The 25,156-nt window shown below is 36.9% G+C and overlaps 1 protein-coding gene across 3 annotated transcripts in view; it reads right to left on the bottom strand.

The window, feature by feature from the left end:
• Nucleotides 1-25,156, bottom strand: part of LOC149790225 (uncharacterized) — a 190,991-nt gene that overhangs the window by 125,027 nt on the left and 40,808 nt on the right. For 2 of the 3 annotated variants that reach the window (XM_089972246.1, XM_089972248.1), the window contains exon 1: nucleotides 22,992-23,604. The exons of the other annotated variant lie outside the window; for it this stretch is intronic. The gene's annotated coding sequence lies outside the window, so the exon portion shown is untranslated. Of the gene's footprint in view, nucleotides 1-22,991; nucleotides 23,605-25,156 lie in introns of those variants that run through there. 3 annotated transcript variants of the gene reach the window in all.

The following is a 25,156-nucleotide window of genomic DNA, read 5'->3' as shown; positions in this document are numbered from 1 at the left end:
CAACCTCCATTAACTGCTATGATTGAAGATGTAAAAAAAAATAAACATATTATCATTATTCTTCAAGCGAGATAAATTGCAATAACTTTTTACGCAGCGAGACACTTTTGCACAATCAAATGATACAATCTAGAGCATAAGGTAGTAATGGAAAGATAACGAAGTTCTGAAATGGGCAGAGGATATTTATTTGAAAGATAGGGGCAGAGCACGTTAGTGAGGAAAAAAAGAAGTTTATGTTGTGTACTGTGACTTGTTTCATCCTGTGCAATAAATTAGATCCTGTCTATATCATATTTCATTTTAATTCTTTTTAATGCATTAAATTGACGTCGCTTTGGATTTACTAACTTGACATGGCTCTGGATGAATTAACTTGGCATGGCTTTAAATGCTTTAACTTGACACGGACTTAGATGCATAAAGTGAATTTGCATCAATTAAACTGAGATGACTTTGAATGCATTACTTGACATGGTCTTAGAAGCGTTAACTTGACGTGGGTCTTGATGCATTAAATAGACGTGGCTTTGAATGCATTCACTTGACATGGCCTTTCATGAGTTAAAATTGCGTGGCTTTGGATGCATTTACTTGACGTAACTTTTGATGCATTTACTTTACGTGACTTTTGATGCATTTGCTTGACGTGGCTTTGGATGCATTTACTTGACGTGGCTTTTGATGCATTAACTTGACGTGACTTCGGATAAATTTTTTGACGTGACTTTTGATGCATTTACTTGACGTGGCTTTTTATGCATTTACTTGACGTGGCTCTGGATGCATTTACTTTGACGTGGCTTTTGATGCATTAACTTGACGCGACTTTGTTGCATTTACTTGACGTGACTTTTGATGCATTTACTTGACGTGGCTTTTGGTGCATTAACTTGACGTGGCTTTTGATGCATTTACTTGACGTGGCTTTGGATGCATTTACTTGACGTGGCTTTTGATGAACTAAATCGATATGGCTTTTGATGCATTAAAATTGTTATGTCCATGGACGCGTTAACTTAATAACATCATAAAAATCGATATGTATTGTTATGGTTTTAGTTTCATGTAATGTATGGACCTGAACTCACTCGAAAAAAAGAGGTTTTGTTTGCATTATGTGAAGTATGATGCACAACCTTGATGAAATGTGCATCAAGTATCAAACCTTCCGAAAGGATAAAGGGCTATTGGGAACATATCGTTTGTGAGTTAACAGGGCATGTCGCATCCTTCTGAATGGATAGTGGTTAGCGAGGGTATACTCTTTTATAAGGGATTGTCGCATTTAACCATCCGCGGTTGCTTAGTTTCTGCGTTGGATTCGTAGTTCAAGGGTTTTATAACCGAACCGGCTAGGCCAGCCTAGTTCAGGTGATTAGGTACGTCATTGGGAAAGGCACTTAACTCCAGTTTCCTTGATATGATATAGCCAATAATGTGTTAAAGGTGTTGTTAAAGCAACGAGTCAACCTACGAAATGTCTCCTTTGTGATAGGTTATATAGCTCTGAACAGTTGTTGTAATTGTATTATCCTTTGTTGTACAGCTGTATCCTAGTGCTGAGGCATGCGTGTACCGTACAATTCATTTAACGAGTTACATGTATACAGCAAGTTCTGTAAGTTCTTTAAGTTCATTTAGATCCGTCTGCTGGATAAAATTTAAATAGTCGCACAACAATGACTATATCTTTTTCTCCGTACATACCCTTAAAAGTTCAGTCCTAATTTATGTACCTAGAGACTTATGACTGCATTCATTAAACTGTACTGAAATACTCCGAAAAAAGGTGTAACACAAGTACTTGTATACATTATCTGTTTATAAAGGCAAGCGATGCATATCCCTCTAATCATCCACATCGTCCACTTTATCATTGTCTTTAACACCGCATACCTTCTGTCGGACACACTAATCTTGTCTTTAACACGGCATACCTTCTACCAGACACTCTATTATTGTCTTTAGCATAGCATACCTTCATTAGACCCTCTAGTATTGTCTTTAACACGACGTATCTTCATCAGACATTCTATTATTATCTTTGACACCGCATACCTTCTATCGGGCCCTATAATATTGTCTTTAGCATGGCATACCTTCATTAGACTTTCTATTATTGTTTTTAACTCGGCATATATTCATTAGGCACTCTATTATTGTCTTTAACACGGCATATCATTTATCGGATACTTTAATATTGTCTTTAACACGGCATAACTTCGCTCGGACACACTATTATTGTCTTTAGCACGGCATAACTTCAATCAGACACTTCTGATAAAGCTGTATTTGCTACAAAATAAATTTTCCTATTTCGTACTATATAACTCAACCACTTGTCAAAAGCAATTTTAATAAGATCTATAGAGCCACGAAGTGCTATATTTCATTTTACAGATGTAGAACAAGTAGTCCTTACAACGTTACTTTAAATAAATTTTAAAATCTTAGCTCAAAAGAATCCGTTTAAACTTTACTCTAGAGAACATTAACGCTTTTAAAATAATGTTGGGTTCAACATTCCTAATAGTGGAATTTAAAATTAATTTTGGCAAGTACATTTTGCAGGAGAGAGGATTCAAAATGAATTAAATATGACATCAAGATAATAGTTTCGACTTTACCATTCGAAGTTTTTGGTATTTGCGAGCAATCAGAAAATTCAGAGTGTGTATATATGAAAAGGTAAAACATAATAATATAGCCAGGATGTACCATAGTTTGCTTTCCAAAACATTAAAATTTGTCAACAAGTTTATGAATTTTCGAGAGAAAAACTAATATTTTAGACTCGAATTCAAACAAACATGTTTACATCCAAATAATAATGATCTTGAAAATGTAATCACAGAGAAATATTAGCTAGCTATGTATTTTGTTGCTTACAAAATAAATGTCACTAGTCGTGCAGACCATTAACTTGATTTTTTACTAAAGTCAATTACAAAATACGAATATATATAACATAAACATAGCGAAAAGACAACAAATAATGCAAATCAAATATGTATGTATGTATGTATGTATGTATGTATGTATGTTATGCATGTGATATAACGATTCAATGGACCAATAAAAATAGTTAAATGCAGCAAGATATGCAGTGCTATAGAAGGATAAATGGATGACGTATATAAATGTACAGAATGAAATCTTAGCTATTGTAATGAGGAGAACCCGTGGGCTTTAATTTTCGTTTCGTCAATGTAATTTTTGTTTTACCGAGGATAATTCTTCTCTCATCATTTTGCACTGTCATTTCCCTCGGCGACTGTGCGACCAAGTCCGCGACCAGAGGAAGACCAGTCGGCGATTCTGCGACCAAGTCGGCAACCAGAGGAAGACCAGTCGGCGATTCTGCGACCAAGTCGGCAACCAGAGGAAGACCAGTCGGCGACTGCGACCAAGACTGCGACACAGTCGGCGACAAGTAGCCAGAAATAAGAAGATATCTCGCTGAGGTAGACATCTGTCACACTCTGGAGCGCCAGTCCTCAGACAGACTCAGTGGGGTATCACTCCCAATACAAAATTTTTCCTAAAGAAATCGAGATAGCGAGATCGGAGTAGTGTAGCCGAGGGAGTATTCCGCTACGCGTTGATGGAAAGAAGACGCTAGTAATGAGATGTTGGATAAGCGCCATATTTCAGCACATGATGGCCAGTCTGTCTGGTGGACGAAGAAACGGGAAAGATCCCATGAAGAACCACCGACCCACAAGAATCTATTTACAAGCTCTCCCATTTACCTCACGTTGACCGAGCCGAGACTGAGATAACCGCGGACAGAGTTGGTATATGAGTGACCACATTCACCAGAAAAATGAAAGATAAGACAGTTTATTCCTAGGCAAATAAAAGTACGATTTACTGTTTGGTATCACGGTAGTGCGACACGACTATTCCATTTACCACGCCCTTTGTATATACCGTCACCTCCTTACAATTGAGAAAAGAGATTTCAACGCATATAAGACATTTACATTGGGGTAATCAGATTACCCCGTTTTTGGTTATGGTTAGGACAAAACCCTAATCCTAATTAGGACATAACCCTAACCCTCTTTAGGACATAACCCTAACACTAATTAGGACATAACCATAACCCTTTTTAGGACATAACCATAACCATTCTTAGGACATAACCCTAACCCTAATTAGGACATAACCCTGACCCTAATTAGGACATAACCCTGAGCGTAATAAGGACATTCCTCGGTCATACTATTCAGGAACTAAACAGCAAAAATAACTATTGTTTACGTTTGTGAGAACACATGCGAAGGTAGCATGAATACGTTCGAAGTTCCTTTCTGATGTTATTAACCAATAGGAAAAAGTTTCCTGTGTCACATGGCGTGATTTAATCCAGTCCAACTTCTTGTTGCAAAGACTTGATACAGATGTGCAATTACATATTTAACAGATTGCATTAACATCCGCAAGAGTGTACATTGTGGCGTCTTTATTACAAAATTTCAGTGATGTGATTTTACTTGCGTGCTGTTTCATGCATTATTTATTTAATCCTCTAACTGTCTTTCCTTAGGATATAATACACTGATGGCAATTTTAGACTTTCACCATCTACGCAATAGTGCCAAAACTACGCTTGAATAAGTTTAATACAATTTAAAAAAATTTGAGAGGAGCGGTCTTATATGTCCCTTTTTCTACTTCGAACATTGACATTAGGTTAAACAAAAATCTGAGAATGATCGTTTATGAGAGGTTAATAGTTTGGGCGTGGAAAAACATTAACCGCACACGTAACAGACAGAATATACTTCTATATAGCGTGTTTGGTAGTGTCGTATTTTTGAATGAACAATAAATATATCCTGTGAGTCATGTGTAAAGGGTTTCCAAGGTGCTCTATCATCATAACCATCCACGTGATATCAATGCAAGTGCTTTGTCTATGAAAGTGCGTCTTATAATGACATTTTCTTTAAACAAATTTATGAAACATCGTGACAAAATTCATAGGAAACAAGTTAATTAGTGTCCACGTGACTGACAGGCTGTCTTCTGTTTCTAAGAAGAGAAAGAAAAAAATAAGTAGTCGCATAGCCAAAACACGAGGTCTTGGTTTATAAATAATAAGAAATATATTCTAGTACAAAGTAAGTGAAACGCGATCTGGGCAACAGCCAGCAGTTAAACGTGTATGGCCTGTTCAATTAGCTAAACCGTGTCAGGAGGTCAGAGAGAAAGATGATATGATATAGTTTTTTTTTTTTTTAAGTGTGACAGGACTGTAATGATCGAACTTGGTTTCGGTGTGACAGGACTGTAATGATAGAACTCTGTTTCATTGTGACCGGGCTGTAACTCGTCTTTTATTTTCATCTGGCTTTTAGCTATAAAAAAAATTTTGTTGTTGTTGAAGTCATCGTTGAAAGCAATCAACCTGATTCATGCAGGGGAAACATAAGGGCCTTTTTAAAATATACATATATATATATATATATATATATATATATATATATATATATATATATATATATATATATATATATATGAGTTAAACAAGATGGCCGCTATCGCTTAATCGGCTCTAAGCAGCTGTTCCGTTTTTTAGTGCCGTTTTCATGACATTTGTGCTTGTTGCCTGTTGTCATCTTTGTTATTGTGTTCATTATGTATTGGCTGTTCAATTCGTACGTGTTTCTTCATCTCCTTGTTTTGGAAATGAGAACAATTAGACTTTTTCTCACCTGTCTTGCTCCACTGTTTTTGAACAAACCGTCATCACGTGATACTCGCCAGTCAACCCGTTTATGCTATTATGGACCCTCGTTATTTACTTTAAATGATCACTCCTTGGCTCTCCACACTACATTGTGCTCTAGACTAAACGAACTGTGACTACATTCATCATTACCTAAATCTAAACAGAAGCGAAAAAAGAAACGTTGTTTCAAAGCTGGCCGGTGTAGAATAGGAAGAAGAATTCCAGGTATCTCCCTTATTTAGGCTCAACAATTTAAAACAAATTCGACCGTTAATCTAGATAACCTAATTCAAATCCCTATTAATTCGTCAACCTTTGTGTCAACTATCCGAGAGATACCTCTGCGTATTGCATTATTCAATGCCCAGTCAGTAGGACCACCGGAAAAGCGCACAGAAATAGTTAATTTTATCAACGACCAGAATACTGACGTCTTTTTCCTGACCGAAACATGGCTAAAAACATCAGGCGATGAGCCCAAGGGTGCGGATCTAACACCCACTGGTTACTCCATCAAGTCGTTCCCCTGTAACTCTCGCGGAGGTGGAATTGCTATCATCATAAAGAACTCCATGATCAAACGTCTTAACCACACCACAACATTCAATTTCGACCACACATCCTTTGAACTAGTCCAAACCACATTCACACTGGAGCAGAGATCAGTCCATTTCTTCTGCCTATACCACCCTCCTCCTAGTAGATAAAACAAGCTGGCTGAATCTCTCTTTTTGGAGCAGTTTCCGAATCTCCTGGACTATGGAAATTCGATAGGTGGCAACCTGATTATTCATGGAGATTTCAACTTTCACTTTGACTGTCCCGCAAACCCAAACACATAAAAAACAGTCAGTTAACCAACCCACCCATAAACATGGTCACATTTTAGACTGGATTCTTCATAGACCTGATGATAACATTCTACGATCCTCCTTTGTATCCCATGACTTTGCATCAGATCGCATCTGCATTATATGCCATCTTGACGTATCAGTCTCTAACCCTCCAACTTTATCTGCTACTAAGAGAAACCTCCGTATGATAAATAGAACCAAACTAATGCACGACATCCAAGCAAACCTAACAACTTGCTTACCTCCTACAGCAGAAAAATCGATAACTGCCTGCGTTCATTGCTCGACAAACATGCCCCAGCTACCAAGTGCAGAGTATCAGTTCAAAAGTGTTCCCCATGGTATAGCAGTGATAGGGACTAGCTTCGCACTGCCAGAAGAGAACGCCGTAAAGCTGAGAGGCTTTGGTTTTCCACCAGACTCACTATTCATAAGCAAATCTATGAAGCAGCAAAGAAGAATGTCACAAATATAGTCCATACAGCGAAATCAGCCCACATCACTACTAAGATCATGGAAGGTTCCAGCTTCAAAGAGCTCTTCGAGATTACTAACAATCTAATGTCGAGGAACAAATATACATCACTTCCAACTACCTTTTCTTCAGTCGACCTTCCGGACATGTTTGCAAATGTCTTCCGTGACAAAGTACAAACCATTAGAGATACGCTTGACACCACAATTTCAAATGACTCGTCGTCACCATACAGTTGGGATACAGAATTTGAGCGGCAACCATTAGCAGCATTTGAACCTGTCTCTATGGATTTCGTACGTATAATCGTTTTGAAGAGTGCACCAAAAGTCATGTGAACTTGATCCAATTCCAACATCACTGCTGCTTGAGTGCTTAGATCCAGTATTGCCTTCACTAACTGATGTTATTAATACCTCTCTCTCATCAGGGGAATTCCCATCATTTTTCAAAACTGCTATTGTAAAGCATGTGCTGAAGAAACCAACACTAGCCCATAACGATTTAAAGAAGTACCGCCCAGTTTCTAATCTCCCATTCATATAAAAAATCTTCGAAAAGGTTGTTCTATCCCAGCTTGTATCTCATCTGAATTCAAACAATCTTTTTAGCAATGCACAATCTGCATATCGCCCTTGCCACAGTACTGAAACTACTCTTCTAAAAGTAGTTAATGACATTCTCTCTGCATTGGATAGCGGAAAGATTACAGTCCTCACCCTCCTTGATTTGTCTGCAGCATTTGACACAATATACCATGATATATTACTTCACCGTCTCCAGCATGTATTTGGCATTCATGATACAGCCTTACTGTGGTTCAAGTCCTACTTGGTCAACAGGACACATATTGAATCTGCAAATGGAATACACTCAAGCCCAGTTGATCTATGTTGTGGTGTTCCACAGGGTCTGTTCTTGGACATGTTCTCTTCATTCTGTACACTTAGTCGCTCTCAAGTGTCATAGGTCATCATCCAGTGTCTCACCAATTGTACGCGGATGACAAAAAAATATACAAATCTAGCCCCCCAACTGAAGTTGATGCTACCATCCAAGGTGTAGAGAGGTGCATTTCTGATGTGAAATCATGGATGACATGTAACAAGCTGAAGATGAATGATGATAAAACTGAGGCCATTCTGATCACAACACAAAAACTTTCTCATTCACATCCTTTACCTCAAACAATAAATATCAGCAACACCAACATTAAATTCACACAATCAGTACGAAACCTAGGTGTTACTCTGGACAGTACTCTAACATTGCACCAACATGTCATGAACAAATGCAATGCTGCATATCTTGAGCTGAGACGCATCAACTCAGTTCGCAAATATCTTTCCGTTGATGCCACTAAAACACTTGTGTGTTCATTAGTACTTTCAAGACTGGACTATTGTAACTCACTTCTGTCTGGTTCATCTCAATATCTGCTCCAAAAACTTCAAAAAGTTCAAAACACGGCTGCTCGGATCATACTTAGAGTACCACGATCAGAGCACACCTCCCCGCTGCTCTGTACCCTACAATGGCTATCCATTCGATCCAGAATCAAACACAAAATTTGTTCTCTGTGCTACGTTTCACTGTTGGACTTTAGTCCAGCATACCTATCCGACCTCACCCATGTGTACACACCAGCAAGATACTTACGCTCCTCTTCTGACAGTCCTATACTCATTATTCCCACCATGAAAACAAAGTCATATGGACAGCGTTCTTTTGTATACCAGGGCCCAGCAACGTGGAATGAATTGACCACTGAACTTAGACACAAAGACACAATGATCCCATTCAAGAGTGCCCTCAAAACTCACTTTTTCGACTGCAAGAACAAACTTAAAGACCTAATAATGTTTCCTACCTTAAATATTCTCAGCATGTTTTTGTTGTTTTTGATGTTTTCTAATTTCATTGTGTTTGTTTTTGTAATCATATCATTATTTGTTTTTTTATCTTATAGGTGTTGTCTAATGTTGTAAAGCGCTTAGAGCTTCTAAAGTTTAGGCGCTATACAAAGTCCTCATTATTATCATTATTATTATTATTATGTTGATAATGTTACAAATTTTTGATTAGACCCACTCCACACATACTTTCTTAACATAAATTCTAGAACTTAAAAGGAATATATACGCTGACTAAATATAGTCAAACGTCCGTAAAATAGACCAAGTTGAAGAAAAAATAATAAGTGGTCGTTCACAGAAAATATAGATACGGGCAAAATAAATGATATAAATGCAAGTTTTAGCTACACTTAGTAAGAAGTAAATCGGTTGAATAAGAGAACTATGGATAATCCATGTGAAACAGCATCTACACTTTGCAATAGACGTTGACACAAAAAGAACCACAGTTGAGTGCACCTCTGTGCCAAAGCTGACAAAAACTTGCAATTGACAACAACACGTAACTGACAACAATTCATAATTGACAACAACTCGTAAATGACAACAGTTTCTAACTGACAACAATTCGTAATTGGCAACAATTCGAATTGGACAACAACTTTTATTTGACAACAATTCGTAATTGAGAACAACTCGTAATTGACAACAATTCGTAATTTACACCAACTCGTAATTGACAGCAACGCTTATTTTGATTTAACTTTCCAAATGAAGTGGAAAAAATCTGGTATAGCTAGAACAAATACACAAAAATAATTCTCAAAATTACACAATATGAATTCTCAGAATTACACTGTATGTATTCTCATAATTACACGGAATGAATTTTCACAATTAAACAATATGAATTCTCACATTTACACAGTATGAATTCTCATAATTACACGGTACGAATTCTCACAATTACACACTATGAATTCACACAATTAACCAGCATGATTTCTCACAATGACAAAGCATGGATTCTCATAATTACCTAGTATGAATTCTCATAATTACACGGTATGAATTCTCACAATTACACAATATGAATTCTCACATTTACACAGTATGAATTCTCACAATTACACAACATGAATTCTCATAATTACAAGGTACGAATTCTCACAATTATACAGTATGAATTCACACAATTACCTAGTATGAATTCTCATAATTACACGGTATGAATTCTCACAATTACACAATATGAATTCACACAATTACACAATATCAATTCTCACAATTACACAACATGAATTCTCATAATTACAAGGTACGATTTCTCACAATTACACACTATGAATTCATACAATTACACAGTATGAATTCTCACAATTACAAAGCATGAACTCTCACAATTACCTAGTATGAATTCTCATAATTACACGGTATGAATTCACACAATTACACAATATCAGTATCAGTTCCCGTGTAATTGGATCGTGGGTGTTATCACCCCCCCCCCCCCCGGGTGTGGTATCGATCGATTGATTCTTCACACGAAGTTACCGACAATTAGAATATGCTATGCTTCCAAAACAAGTCATTTGTTGTTTTGTTTTCTTTTGTTTCCCACCCGTGGGTAGCCCGAGATATATTACAAGGATACACATTTGTTTTGTTCTGTTCTATTCTTAATTAATGTTCATTTTTAAGGCCATTTTTTCTGCATTTATTTGATATTTACTTTTTGAGGGATAGACATCTCATTCCTTTCTTGCACCCATCATCACGTGATATCATTAGTTACATCAGTTATCGCAAAATAAATTTCATCTTGTAGTCTTTTACCTGTAAGTAAGCATATATGGTCACTTTTTGTTACAAACAGTTAAATGAAAACAGATAAAACTCGAAATCGTCAAGTTAGTGTTAAATGCAAGAGCGGCAGGGAAAGTGGGTCTAACCAATATATCTGCACGGAATGTGGGTCTAACAAATATATCTGCAAAGAATTGGGTATAACCGTATAACCAATATTTCTGCGACAGATAATCGTATCTATTGGTGTAGAAGTGCAGGTTGATACCTTTCTATTCGTGTTCGTGAAACAGCTTATGAGATCTCAAGCTAAAATTATGCCAGGAACTCCAAAGCTGCGTTAGAAACGCAACAGTCGTCAGGTGTTGATGACCGCGCTTTATTCTATGTTCACAATGAAGACAAAACGTGGCAACATTCTTGGGTGTTATTTGTACACTAAGATGTATGGATGATGAACAAGCAGCGCGATGAATCTTTCCGGCAAATAATTTCTCTTGTAATGTTAAACCAAAACATAGCAAGACACCTGTCAACGCTAATGAGCTTACTACCGTCTGTACTCGCGTTTGAGTCCTATCCAACATCATGCAGCATACAACCGGGTCTGCCGACATATCATGACCCAGGAGATCTGGATTTATGACATTTCTTATGACTAATCAGTAAAATAAACGATATCGACCCTGATTTGGCGGCATATTATGAGACGGCCGATCAGAATATATGTTCTTTGCAGCTAGATCAGTCTTATACGTGAGTATAAATGATATTTAAAAAATGTAAGTGAAAGAAATGAAACACTGGCTTTATTGCATGCTTTTATTAACTCCATAAAAAAAAAACGCGTTAAAAAGTAGAAAAATTAATAAGGAGATTTTCACTCCTCAGTTTTGCATTTATAGCGTAGCAGCTGTTTGTTTTGGAGCTGTTTTAGAGGTGTTTTATTTGGAGCTGTTTTGGAGCTGTTTTATTTGGATCTGTTTGTTTAATGATTGCTGTTGTACATTATCTTATGTAATCATTTATATAAATTTAGAACACAATATCAGGAAATGTTTAAGAAATACCATCCGTACATAACGCACAGAACCCTACGCGTAACTTGTCAAGTTTTATAGCTTCCTCCTTTGATCGTTTATGGTGTTATCTCAATAAGTGTAGACTGGATTGTAAATTTATTCCGCCCACCAACTGCAAAACGGCATTATGAAAATGCCACCGCTTGTTTATGTCATGTGGACCACTGAATATTAGAACGGGTCACAGACTTTCTGTTTCGTACACTGGGGCATAATGAATGTTAGACCTTTTGTTTGGTGCACTTAAGCACTTAACCGATCTTTTTGATGGCGGAATATCAAAGGTCAGATTTACAAATAATATTAAGATATTCGGAATATGGGAGCGGTTCCGCCAATAATCGATTCAGCTATTTATCGATTAAACTGTTAAGTTGGTTTAGATTGAAGGCTTTGGCTGATGGTGGCCTTGACAGCGTTAAGTTAAGGAATATATGGACTTTATGAATGATGTTAGAGACATAGACTCACAAAAAATGTCATTCACAGTGAAGGGAGATTTAGGTCGTCGTTCAGTTGATAACAGTAAGAGGTGAGTTCTGTAACGGCAATATAACGACAAATTGCTATCGCGGAAAGCAATTTAGCCCGAACAGGCATTGCCATGTGCAGTCAAAGTATTTAGAGGATGCTGCTTGCAGGGACAAATTAGTTCAGATTACAACTGATATAATCCGTTCTTAGCAATAACTGTACCAGTTGGCTTTTGCAAGGTCTCAGTTCAATGGACTTTTATTCATTTACAAAATCGAGTAAGATAAAATTATATTTTAAGTTCAATCGAGTCCCGCGGCATTTCAGCTGGAATAACTTCATACACGTAATTCTTAGGTCGCTGTGTGATACTAACCCTCGCCAGTCAGGTTCGCCCTATTGAGGCGTGTCCTTGGGAAAGGTAATTAGTTCGCATTTCCTCGGCCTGATATCGCCAATCATATATGTATATTGCCGTTAAAAGCAACGCAAAATCTGAAGCACTATCATTTCCTCTGCTAAATATGCACAAATACCACGCAGCATTTCCCTCTCAGATATTAGAAGCTAATCATGGGGGCATTGTTTCAACGGCTTGCCAGTGTTGTCATATTACTAGGACTACACCACGCATTTATTATTCGTGCCAAAATAGCCGTCCGCTTGTACTGTACGGCTAGTGTAATACTGGATCCAATCACAAAGATAAATACATCGCACACAGTACAGAAATATTGATAAAAATACAACAATACTGATATAATGTTTTATATGCAATAAATGCAGCTACATTCTAAATTAACCCTGAATTAAATATTCGATAACTGACTTAAAAAATGCACATGAACTGAGTTTCATGAATATCCGGGTGATATACATCCATAGTTATTAATATAAATATGGTATACATCCATATTTTAATATAAATATTGCATACATCCATAGTTGATAATATAAATATGGCATACATCCATAGTTGATAATATAAATATGGCATACATCCATAGTTATTAACATAAATATGGCATACATCCATAGTTGATAATATAAATATGGCATACATCCATAGTTATTAACATAAATATGGCATACATCCATAATTATTAACATAAATATGGCATACATCCATAGTTGATAATATAAATATGGCATACGTCCATAGTTATTAATATAAATATGGCATACGTTCATAGTTATTAATATAAATATGGCATACGTCCTTAGTTATTAACATAAATATGGCATACATCCATAGTTGATAATATAAATATGGCATACATCCATAGTTATTAATATAAATATGGCATACAAGTGGAGGAAAAATATAAAATATCAGTAGTTGACGTGATTTCCGTCCATGTACTATGTGCATGATTTATGTTAGGGTTATCATTGAAATACTTGTAAAAATATTATCGTGAGAGTTTCCTCGAAGCAGAAATGATGATCCGGCATGAAACATTTCCAGACATCCGGCATGAAACATTTACATACATATGGCATGAAACATTTCCGTACATCCGGCATGAAACATTTACATGCATACATCTACATATATAGATTTACATACATATGGCATGAAACATGTACAAAATTCTTCATTTGTTTTCTGCTTACCTTAGCATCATACTGACATAATAATGACTAATTAGACTAGTATTTTCCACACGTAATTTGTGTATAGTTCGCCTCGACTTGCTCTCACAAGATTGTTTGCAATTGCTAATTGTTAGTGTCGCGTGCAGTGAGATATTTACGACCAAATTCTGTCGAAATCCTTGAAAGAGGAATTTTAAGGACCTAGATTTCCATTCATCCATCTAATGAGAAACGCTTGTACATCTAGTAGGCCTTCAACGTTACGGAATAACGCATGTACTACTAATAGGGCGTCAACTTCACGGAATAACGCACGCACAAATAGTAGACCTCAACGTTATTGAATAACGCATGTTCAAATAGTACACAGTCAACTCTACGGAATAACGCATGTACAAATAGTACTCCATCCATTTTACGAAATAACGCATGTACAAATAGTACTCCGTCAACTTTAAGAAATAATGAATGTACAAATAGTGCACCGTCAACTTTACGAATTAAGGCATGTACATATAATAGGTAGTCAACTTTACGGAATAACGCATGTACAAATAGTGCACCGTCAACTTTACGGGAAAACTTATGTACAAAGAGTGCACCGTCAATTTAAGGAATAATAGATGTACAAATAGTGCACCGTCAATTCTAAGGAATAATGAATGTATAAATGGTACACTGTCAACTTTACGAATTAAGACATGTACATATAATAGGCAGCCAACTTTACGAAATAACGCATGCACAACTGTAGATCATCAACTTTCTGGAACAATTATTCCAGTTCCGAATCAGCTTTATAAGTGTGGTTTATTTTGGGTTTGAAATTTGTACTGTGATATAAGATGTGTCTATAGACTTACAAGTTTTAACAAACATACATATAACGGGCTTAAATGCTGGCAAGTTGTAAAATAATACATGTACTGGCTAAAAGGTTGACAAGTTATAAAAAGACATACACGCACAAGATAAACAGCTGAAAAGTTGTAAAAAAACATACGTGTATGGGTTAAAATGCTGACAAGTCGTAGCAAACATATGTGGAATTATCGGATAAAATGCAGACAAGTTGTAGCAAACATATGTGGATGTATTGGATAAAAGGCTGACACATTTCAGAGCGAAAAGGTAGCATCGTAAAATTGTCACATAGAATTTGTCAGGAATTATTTCAGAATCATGCTGAAATCCATACTTTTCAGTGCTGTGCTGCTATGAACAGCATGAAAGAGGTGTAAACATCGCATATCATCGATACGGCCTTAATGAACAGCATGAAAGAGGTGTAAACATCGCAAATCATCGATACGGACTTAATGAACAGCATGAAAGAGGTATAAACATCGCATATCATCGATACGGCCTTAATGAACAGCATGAAAGAGGTGTAAACATCGCAAATCATCGATACGGACTTAATGAACAGCATGAAAGAGGTATAAACATCGCATATCATCGATACGGACTTAATGAACAGCATGAAAGAGGTGTAAACATCGCAAATCATCGATACGGACTTAATGAACAGCATGAAAGAGGTGTAAACATCGCAAATCATCGATACGGCCTTAATGAACAGCATGAAAGAGGTGTAAACATCGCATATCATCGATACGGCCTTAATGAACAGCATGAAAGAGGTGTAAACATCGCAAATCATCGATACGGACTTAATGAACAGCATGAAAGAGGTATAAACATCGCATATCATCGATACGGACTTAATGAACAGCATGAAAGAGGTGTAAACATCGCAAATCATCGATACGGACTTAATGAACAGCATGAAAGAGGTGTAAACATCGCAAATCATCGATACGGCCTTAATGAACAGCATGAAAGAGGTGTAAACATCGCATATCATCGATACGGCCTTAATGAACAGCATGAAAGAGGTGTAAACATCGCAAATCATCGATACGGCCTTAATGAACAGCATGAAAGAGGTGTAAACATCGCATATCATCGATACGGACTTAATGAACAGCATGAAAGAGGTGTAAACATCGCATATCATCGATACGGACTTAATAAGAACACTACTTAATACGTACAAAAACTATGATATCATACAAAAGTCTGCGTGAGCTTGCTGCAGTTAATAAAGAATGCAGAAATCAAGGTAAGTATGGTGTACATAGGTTGTGAATGGTATACTTATACAGTATGTGTGGTACAACTACACAGTATACTGGGCACACTTACAAAGACCTGGATTAATTCTGTATCTAATATTCATGCCATTATCTTTGATATAATCCAAACTACCAGTTTTATGTAGTATTCGCCACATTTCAAATTTTTCTCTCCGAATACAATCGCAAACGTACAAATATAAACAATTTACAATTTATAAAAGATGACAAAGCCCCTCCATACAACTCTTATCAAATAAAGTGAATGAAAGGGTTTTAAAACTTGAATCAGAAAGAGGTCATAGTCCCTCCATACAGCGCTTATCAAATTAAAGCAATGAAAGGATTTTGTAAAACTCTTAAAAGCCGGGATCTGGAAGATTCCTGCACACCTTCATACAGCAGTTATCGAGTAAATGTCAAGGCCATCTCAATTTCCAAACATCTATAAATAGATTCGTCCGTCAATATGAACCGGGGCCTGGTGATAGACTCATACAATAAAAATACATAGACATATATCGACAATGTCCAAGTTCTAATGGCCATAAAGTTCACATTGTCACTGATTCAGTAATATAAAAATGCTGTAGACATCAAAATTCATTTGGGATACGTATAGACTAATAAGTATTAATGATGCCGTTTTTAAAGACATACATAAACTGTCCATAATACGTAGTTCTTCATATGGATCAACATGATTATGTCGGGGGAAAATCTACTAATTTATTTCCGGGATCAGTGGCTTCGCTGCCGTAAAACTGTTACTGAAGGGTGAATAAAAGCAAATAAATTTAGAACTTCTTTTCTCAGGCTACCGAGATAAATTTTAATATATAAATCTAAATTTGTTGTTAATATTTGTATTTACAGGGGTTATTCGTATATCATAGCATGTAAAGGAATCTACTTTTTTACTCACACTTTCATAGAACAGGTACAACTTCATCAAAAATGGTGACCACTTCATCAAAGGAGTAACAATTTCATCCAAGGTGTGACAACTTCTTCCAAGAAGTCACAACTTCATCAAAGGAGTAACAATGTTATTCAAGGTGTGAAAACGTCTTCCAAGAAATCACAATTTCATCAAAGGGGTGACAATTTCATCCATGGTGTGACAATTTCTTCCAAGAAGTCACAACTTCATCAAAGGAGTAACAACTTCATCAAAGGAGTAACAATTTCATTCAAGGTGTGAAAACCTCTTCCAAGAAGTCACAATTTCATCAAAGGGGTGACAAATTTATCAAAGGAGTGACTACTTCATCAAAGAGGTGAAAATGGGTTAAAAATTCATCAAAGGAGTGAGAAATTCATTAAGGGAGTGACATATTCACCACAGGAGTGGCTCCCTCGGAGTACTGCAGAGCAACGTATATCTCATGGAACTGTGATAAATATTGAATTTTACACAACACTTCAAACATTAGCTCTTTGAATCATGCGATCAATCTACCTCAAACATTAGCCCTTGGAATCATGCCATAGGTCTACATAAAAAATTAGCCATTGGAATCATGCCATCAATCTACATGAAAAACTAGCCCTTGGAATCATGCCATCAGTCTATCTAAAAAAATTAGCCTTTGAATACATGCCATCAATCTACTTCAAAATTTTGCCCTTGAAATTATGCCATCAGTCTACTTCGAACATTAGCCTTTGGAATCATTCCATCAATCTACCTCAAACATTAGCTCTTGGAATCATGCCATCAATCTACCTCAAACGTTAGCCATTGGAATCATGCCATCAATCTGCATCAAACGTTAGCCTTTGGAATCATGCCATCAATCCACATTAAACATTAGCCCTTGGAATCAATTTACAGTAAACGTTAGTCCTTGGAATCATGCCACCAATCTACCTCCAACATTTGCATTTGGAATCATGCCATCAATCTATCTCAAACATTAGCCCAAGAAATCATACCATCAGTCTATCTCAAACATTAGCCATTGGAATCATGGCATCAATGTACCTCAAACATTAGCCCTTGGAATCATGCCATCAGTATATCTCAAACATTAACCCTTGGAATAATGGCATAAATCTGCCTCAAACATTAGCCCTTGGAATCATGCCATCAATCTATCACAAACATTAGCCCTTGGAATCATGCCATCAATCTATCTCAAACATTAGCCCTTGGAATCATGCCATCAATCTATCACAAACATTAGCCCTTGGAATCATGCCATCAATCTATCTCAAACATTAGCCATTGGAATCATGGCGTCAATCTACCTCAAACATTAGCCCTTGGAATCGTGCCATCAATCTATCACAAACATTAGCCCTTGGAATCATGCCATCAATCTATCTCAAACATTAGCCATTGGAATCATGGCGTAATCTACCTCAAACATTAGCCCTTGGAATCGTGCCATCAATCTATCTCAAACATTAGCCCTTGGAATCATGCCATCAATCTATCTCAAACATTAGCCATTGGAATAATGGCATAAATCTGCCTCAAACATTAGCCCTTGGAATCGTGCCATCAATCTATCTCAAACATTAGCCCTTGGAATCATGCCATCAATCTATCTCAAACATTAGCCCTTGGAATCATGCCATCAATCTATCTCAAACATTAGCCCTTGGAATCATGCCATCAATCTATCTCAAACATTAGCCCTTGGAATCATGCCATCAATCTATCTCAAACATTAGCCCTTGGAATCATGCCATCAATCTATCTCAAACATTAGCCATTGGAATAATGGCATAAATCTGCCTCAAACATTAGCCCTTGGAATCGTGCCATCAATCTATCTCAAACATTAGCCATTGGAATCATGGCGTCAATCTACCTCAAACATTAGCCCTTGGAATCGTGCCATCAGTCTACCTCAAACATTAGCCCTTGGAATCGTGCCATCAGTCTACTTCGAACATTTGCCCTTCTGATCATATCATCAGTCACAATTTCATCAAAGGAGTGATACATTCATCAAAATTGATTGATTAGTTTATCCAAGAAGGGAGTATTGCAGAGCAATCGGCACCCATTCATGCATTATAAAAAGCTACGTTAGCTAATTCTTTTTGACTAAATTCATGACTTTGTAGTTACCTAAATGTTATGTTCGTACATTTCCTTATAGTTACCTCAATGAAAGGCTCAGAAAGTCTTCAATCCTAAACTCTACTATTCTGAATATCGTAACAGATAAAAACAAAAAAACAAAAAATTGATATCTCATTAACTTTGTAAGACGATATTGTCTTTTTTCTTAACAAAATAAAATATGAATCCAAGGTTTAAAATATCAAGTATAAATGATCAGTAACAAAGTGACATTATTGGCAGTCTTTGTTGGGTTTAACGCCATTTCGAAGCTCACGATACATACTTAGCGGTCTGTATATTTGATGGAGGTTGTACCCGGAAAGACCCACCGAACCACCGGAAGCTACTGGCAAGCTTTCTCACATGCACACAGTGGTCTAGGAGAGACACTTTGGATGGGCGAGAGAGTGCCTTAACCATTCAGTCACACACACACACACATATATATATATATAAATATATATATATATATATATATATATATATATATATATATATATATATATATATATATATATATATATATATATATATATATAGTGTTGTTTTCAGTGTGTGTGTGTGTGTGTGCTCTTAATGCATATATTAGCGTTCGTTTCTCGTACGTGTAATATATTCTATGGATTTGAATATTAAGAAGAATTTCTGATAAAACAATAGAAAGCATGCATTATGAACTTACATACGAATACTATTTACATAGGTCAATAATAATGTATGAAGACAATCAGGCAAATCTCATTGTTCCTTAATAAACCTTTGAACAGATTTAAGCACTTTATAGTTTAGATCATGCAATATTTGAGTTGAAACTTGATATAGTAGGTCAACATCTGAAATAAGATCCCGTGTTGATTAATAGAATGGTTACCGTCTACAACGAATGCGACCAACAAAGCTGACGTGTATGAGAAAGCAGTAGCGTGAACCAAGACGAGGAAATGATACTCAGTACATATTCAAAAATAGCGACAACCCGAATGTACCCGGGCGTGGAAGGCATACTCAGTACATATTAAAGTAGAGACGACCCGAATGTACCCGGACGTGGAAATGATACTCAGTACATATTCAAAAAGCGACAACCTGAATGTACCTAGACGTGGAAATGATACTCAGTACATATTCAAATAGCGACAACCCGAATGTACCCGGACGTGGAAATGATACTCAGTACATATTCAAATAGCGACAACCGGAATGTACCCGGACGTGGAAAGCATACTCAGTACATATTAAAGTAGAGACGACCCGGACGTGCAAAAAGTACCCAATACATGTTCAAGGAGCCATAACGTGGACATGCAAAGACTAATAAGTATATAGTCAAGTAACGTCAGCCCTGACGTTCAACCTACGTAATATATAGTCAAGTAACGTCAGCCCTGATATTCAAACTACTTAATATATAGTCAAGTAACCTTAGCCCTCATATTCAAACTACTTAATATACAGTCAAGTAACGTCAGTCCTGATATTCAAACTACTTAATATATAGTCAAGTAACCTCAGCCCTGATATTCAAACTACTTAATATATAGTCAAGTAACCTTAGCCCTGATATTCAAACTACTTAATATATAGTCAAGTAACCTTAGCCCTCATATTCAAACTACTTAATATATAGTCAAGTAACCTCAGCCCTGACATTCAAACTACTTAATGTATAGTCAAGTAACTTTAGTCCTGACGTGTAAACTACTTAATATATAGTCAAGTAACCTCAGCCCTGACGTGCAAACTACTTAATATATAGTCAAGTAACGTCAAGTAAAGTAACGTGCAGAGTCCAACTTTATAATAATTTGAAAAGTCTTTAAATATCGTTTTCCTAAAGTTAAACTACATAAATCATTTGAAATTCTTAACCCCACGACTGGTCAACCATAAATTTATTTTCAGCAGGCACAGCCTCGTCTAGCCTTATGGGTAATGATCAGGTGTTAGGGTGAATATGAAAAGATATCTTTCTCGACAGCCACTTGTAGCAAGCTTTGCCGAATCTAATATATGGTTTCTAGTTTGGTTCCAGAAATTGGCTAAGGGTTGAGTCAGCATAATTGCAGATTTCCAAGGAATGCTGCTTTTCTTTGACTAGATTTTGGTGGAAAATAGAAGCATTGCTGCATCAAATTGAGATAGATTTTCGGCTCTCCAGAATTAATTCCCTCTGATTTGCTCACAAATGAGAAAAGTTTCGTCTTTGGAGACTGTAACTTTCGTAGAGGGGACATGATAGTAAGTGTAAGTACCGCAGTGTGGACGCGGTAGTAATTGCAAGTACGGTAGAGTGGATGCGGTAGTAGTGTAAAGTACGACAGGGGACGCGTTAGTAAGTGCAATTATCGTAGGATTGACGCGGTGGTAAACGTAAGTACCGTGTAGTGGGCGCAGTAGTGTAAGAATGGATGCGGTAGTAAGTGTAAGTACCATAGAATGGATGCGGTAGTAAGTGTAAGTACCATAGAATGGATGCGGTAGTAAGTGTAAGTACCATAGAATGGACGCGGTAGTAAGTGTAAGTACCATAGAATGGACGCGGTAGTAAGTGTAAGTACCATAGAATGGATGCGGTAGTAAGTGTAAGTACCATAGAATGGACGCGGTAGTAAGTGTAAGTACCATAGAATGGATGCGGTAGTAAGTGTAAGTACCATAGAATGGACGCGGTAGTAAGTGTAAGTACCATAGAATGGATGCGGTAGTAAGTGTAAGTACCATAGAATGGACGCGGTAGTAAGTGTAAGTACCATAGAATGGATGCGGTAGTAAGTGTAAGTACCATAGAATGGATGCGGTAGTAAGTGTAAGTACCATAGAATGGACGCGGTAGTAAGTGTTTAGGCGGCACGTATCAGCTCGGAATGCTTTGTTAATCCACCATCCATTAACGTTATCCATTTACATTATCTATTAAAATCATCTGAAGCGTGATACAAAACATAATAAAGGTTCGGAAAGTTTCATAAGTTTTCACAGTTTCAGAGCTGTTAACATTACATGTTGGGAAATATATTTTTTACTCCTAACGGCATTTGTTGGTACATTAAAAATTTGTTTGTCTCCTCAAGGCCTTTGTTGGGCATATCAAACTTTATTTTGACTCTAAAGGCCTTCGTGTGATATATTCAAATTTAGTTCGGGGAATATTAAAATTATTTTGACTCCTGAAGACCTTTCTTGGGTCTATTAAAATTTGTTTGAACTCACAGAGGCCTTTGTTGGGTATATTCAAATTTATGTTCACTCCTAGAGACCTATGTGAAGAAAACATGGTACAGAAATGTTTCTACTCAAACAACGAGGTATCGGAAACACATATTGGAGGTAATACGACAACTTCTAAATCTGCACTCGAGCGTTTTATTTGGTGGACACATGATTCTAAACTATTTCATTCACTAATAAAATCAGATTACACTTAATGCTGGTCTATTTAGCATGGCTTTAAAATATTTTATTCTTCTTCAAATGCGAGAGAATTAATTTTCTTATATACATTGACACACTTATAATGTTATCTACGAGTTTACCTGTAGAAAAGATCTATATCTGCCGGCACTGCACTTAATATGTATCAGCTTTCGCTAGGATAATCTAAACGTACATGCAAGAACTGTTAAAGATGCAGGTAATATATATATATATATATATATATATATATATATATATATATATATATATATATATATATATATATATATATATATATATATATATATATATATGTTAGTATAGATGACATGTTTCCGTGTCTTGCCATGTGGTCAAGAGTACATATATAATTTCACAATACATGCAATTAATCTACTCTAATGAAATGTAATAGAATTGATATTTTCTTTGTGACTGAAACAATTGACCTCGAAACGATTTACTTACCTACAATAAATAATGTGTAAGTATTATCCTGGTTAAAAGTTCTTTCCTTCCACATACTTTCTTTCCTTCCACGTACTTCGCTTCCTGTTTATCTTTCCTTTGACTTTATTAGTTTTAAGGGCAAAGCATGGTGGAACTCAATCAAACAAAGCTTTACACCATGTTGTTTCTTCAACCTCTGAGACAGGTATGAATTTCGACTCACGTGGATCCTCCAGATCTGGAGTAGGTATTGTCATATTAACACGAAGGTTTGTGTCTTGTCTAAGGATCAAAATCTACTTCCGAAACAGAGAATGAGAACGACACAATAAAATGCCCACGAATAGGATTCTAGAGTGTGTTCCTCTTTTGTCTGCACACAATAATAATTCTCAGTAATGCTAAGTTGATACTATCTAGCTGGTTAGTCTAATGGAAGAACAACACTAACTACGTCTCCTCTATTCAAACCGGCACAAGTTGATGCAAGCATACCTTTAAAACGCTGCCCGATATCAGTTATTGTTTTCTTTGCTTACGATGAAAAGAGGATTGCTCCAAACACGACCGTTTGTAAGCTGCAATATATATGTATAAAACAGAGTCCAGTCGTATGGCGAATGGCGTGAAACACTATACTTGAGTGACTGCAGTTTCGGAGATCAGCTCTGAAACAACCGAATCATAGTCTTTGTAAGAAAGTATTAGCTTACCAATATGGTTAATAATACCAACACATACGTCGTGCAGTGGCTTTAAATCAACACATGGACAAATAACACCTGTTAAATATTTAGCGTAACAAATTATACACGTTTCATAAATAGCATACCACAAAGCACTCGATTTATATCTATCACAACAAATAGCATTCGTTTCTAGCACACCAAATAGCATCAGTTACAAATCAGAACACTAGATAGCACACGTTCCATATCTAGTACGCAAAACAGTGCCCGTTCCATTTCACCACACCAAACCGAACCTGTTCCTCATTTGACACATCCAATATCACGCATTCCATATCAGCACACCAAAAAGTACCCGTTCCCTTATCTAGCACACCAGATAACATCCATTACATATCAGCACACAAAATAATACCAGCTCCATATCTAGTACACCAAATAGCAACAGTTACATGTCTAGCACACCAAAATAGCAGCCGTTCCATATATATCACACTTAATAGCAACCGTTCCATATCACCACACCAAATAGCAATCGTTCCAAGTCTAGCACACACAAATAGCGTCCATTCCATATCACCACACCAAATAGCGCCCCTTCCATGTCTAACACACCAAATAGCAACCGTTCCATATCTAGCACATCAGCGTCCATTCCATATCAACACACCAAATAGCAATCGTTCCATGACTAGCACACCAAAATAGCGTCCATTCCATGTCTAGCACACCAAACAGCAACCGTACCATGTCTAGCACATCAAATAACGCCCCTTCCATGTTTAGCACACTAAAATAGCGTCCATTCCATGTCTAGCGCGCCAAACATCAACCGTTCCATGTTTAGCACACCAAAATAGCGTCCATTCCATGTCTAGCACAACAAATAACAATTGTTCCATGTCTAGCACACCAAAAATAGCGTCCATTCCATGTCTATCACACCAAACAGCAACCGTTCCATGTCTAGCACACCAAACAGCAACCGTTCCATGTCTAGCACACTCAACTGCAACCGTTCCATGTCTAGCAGACCAAAATAGCGCCCATTCCATGTCTAGCACACCAAACAGCGTCCATACCATGTCTAGCACAACAAACAGCAACCATTCCATGTCTAGCACACCAAACATCAGCCGTTCCATGTCTAGTACACCAAATAACGCCCCTTCCATGTCTAGCACAGCAAACTAGTGTCCATTCAATATCTAGCACACCAAAATAGCGTCCATTCCATGTCTAGCACACCAAACAGCAATCGTTCCATGTCTAGCACACCAAACAGCAATTGTTCCATATCTAGCACACCAAACAGCAACCGTTCCATGTCTAGCACACCAAAATAGCGCCCATTCCATGTCTAGCACACCAAACAGCGTCCATACCATGTCTAGCACACCAAAAAAACCGTTCCATGTCTAGCACACCATACAGCAACCGTTCCATGTCTAGCACACCAAAAAGCACCCCTTCCATGTCTAGCACAGCAAAATA

The sequence above is a fragment of the Sinohyriopsis cumingii genome, chromosome 10 (genome assembly GCF_028554795.1).
Source record: "Sinohyriopsis cumingii isolate HCF-2022 chromosome 10, ASM2855479v2, whole genome shotgun sequence".
Taxonomy (NCBI): Eukaryota; Metazoa; Mollusca; class Bivalvia; order Unionida; family Unionidae; genus Sinohyriopsis; species Sinohyriopsis cumingii.
The sequence above is the reverse complement of the archived record's forward strand: the minus strand, read 5'-3'. Positions and strand labels throughout refer to the sequence as shown.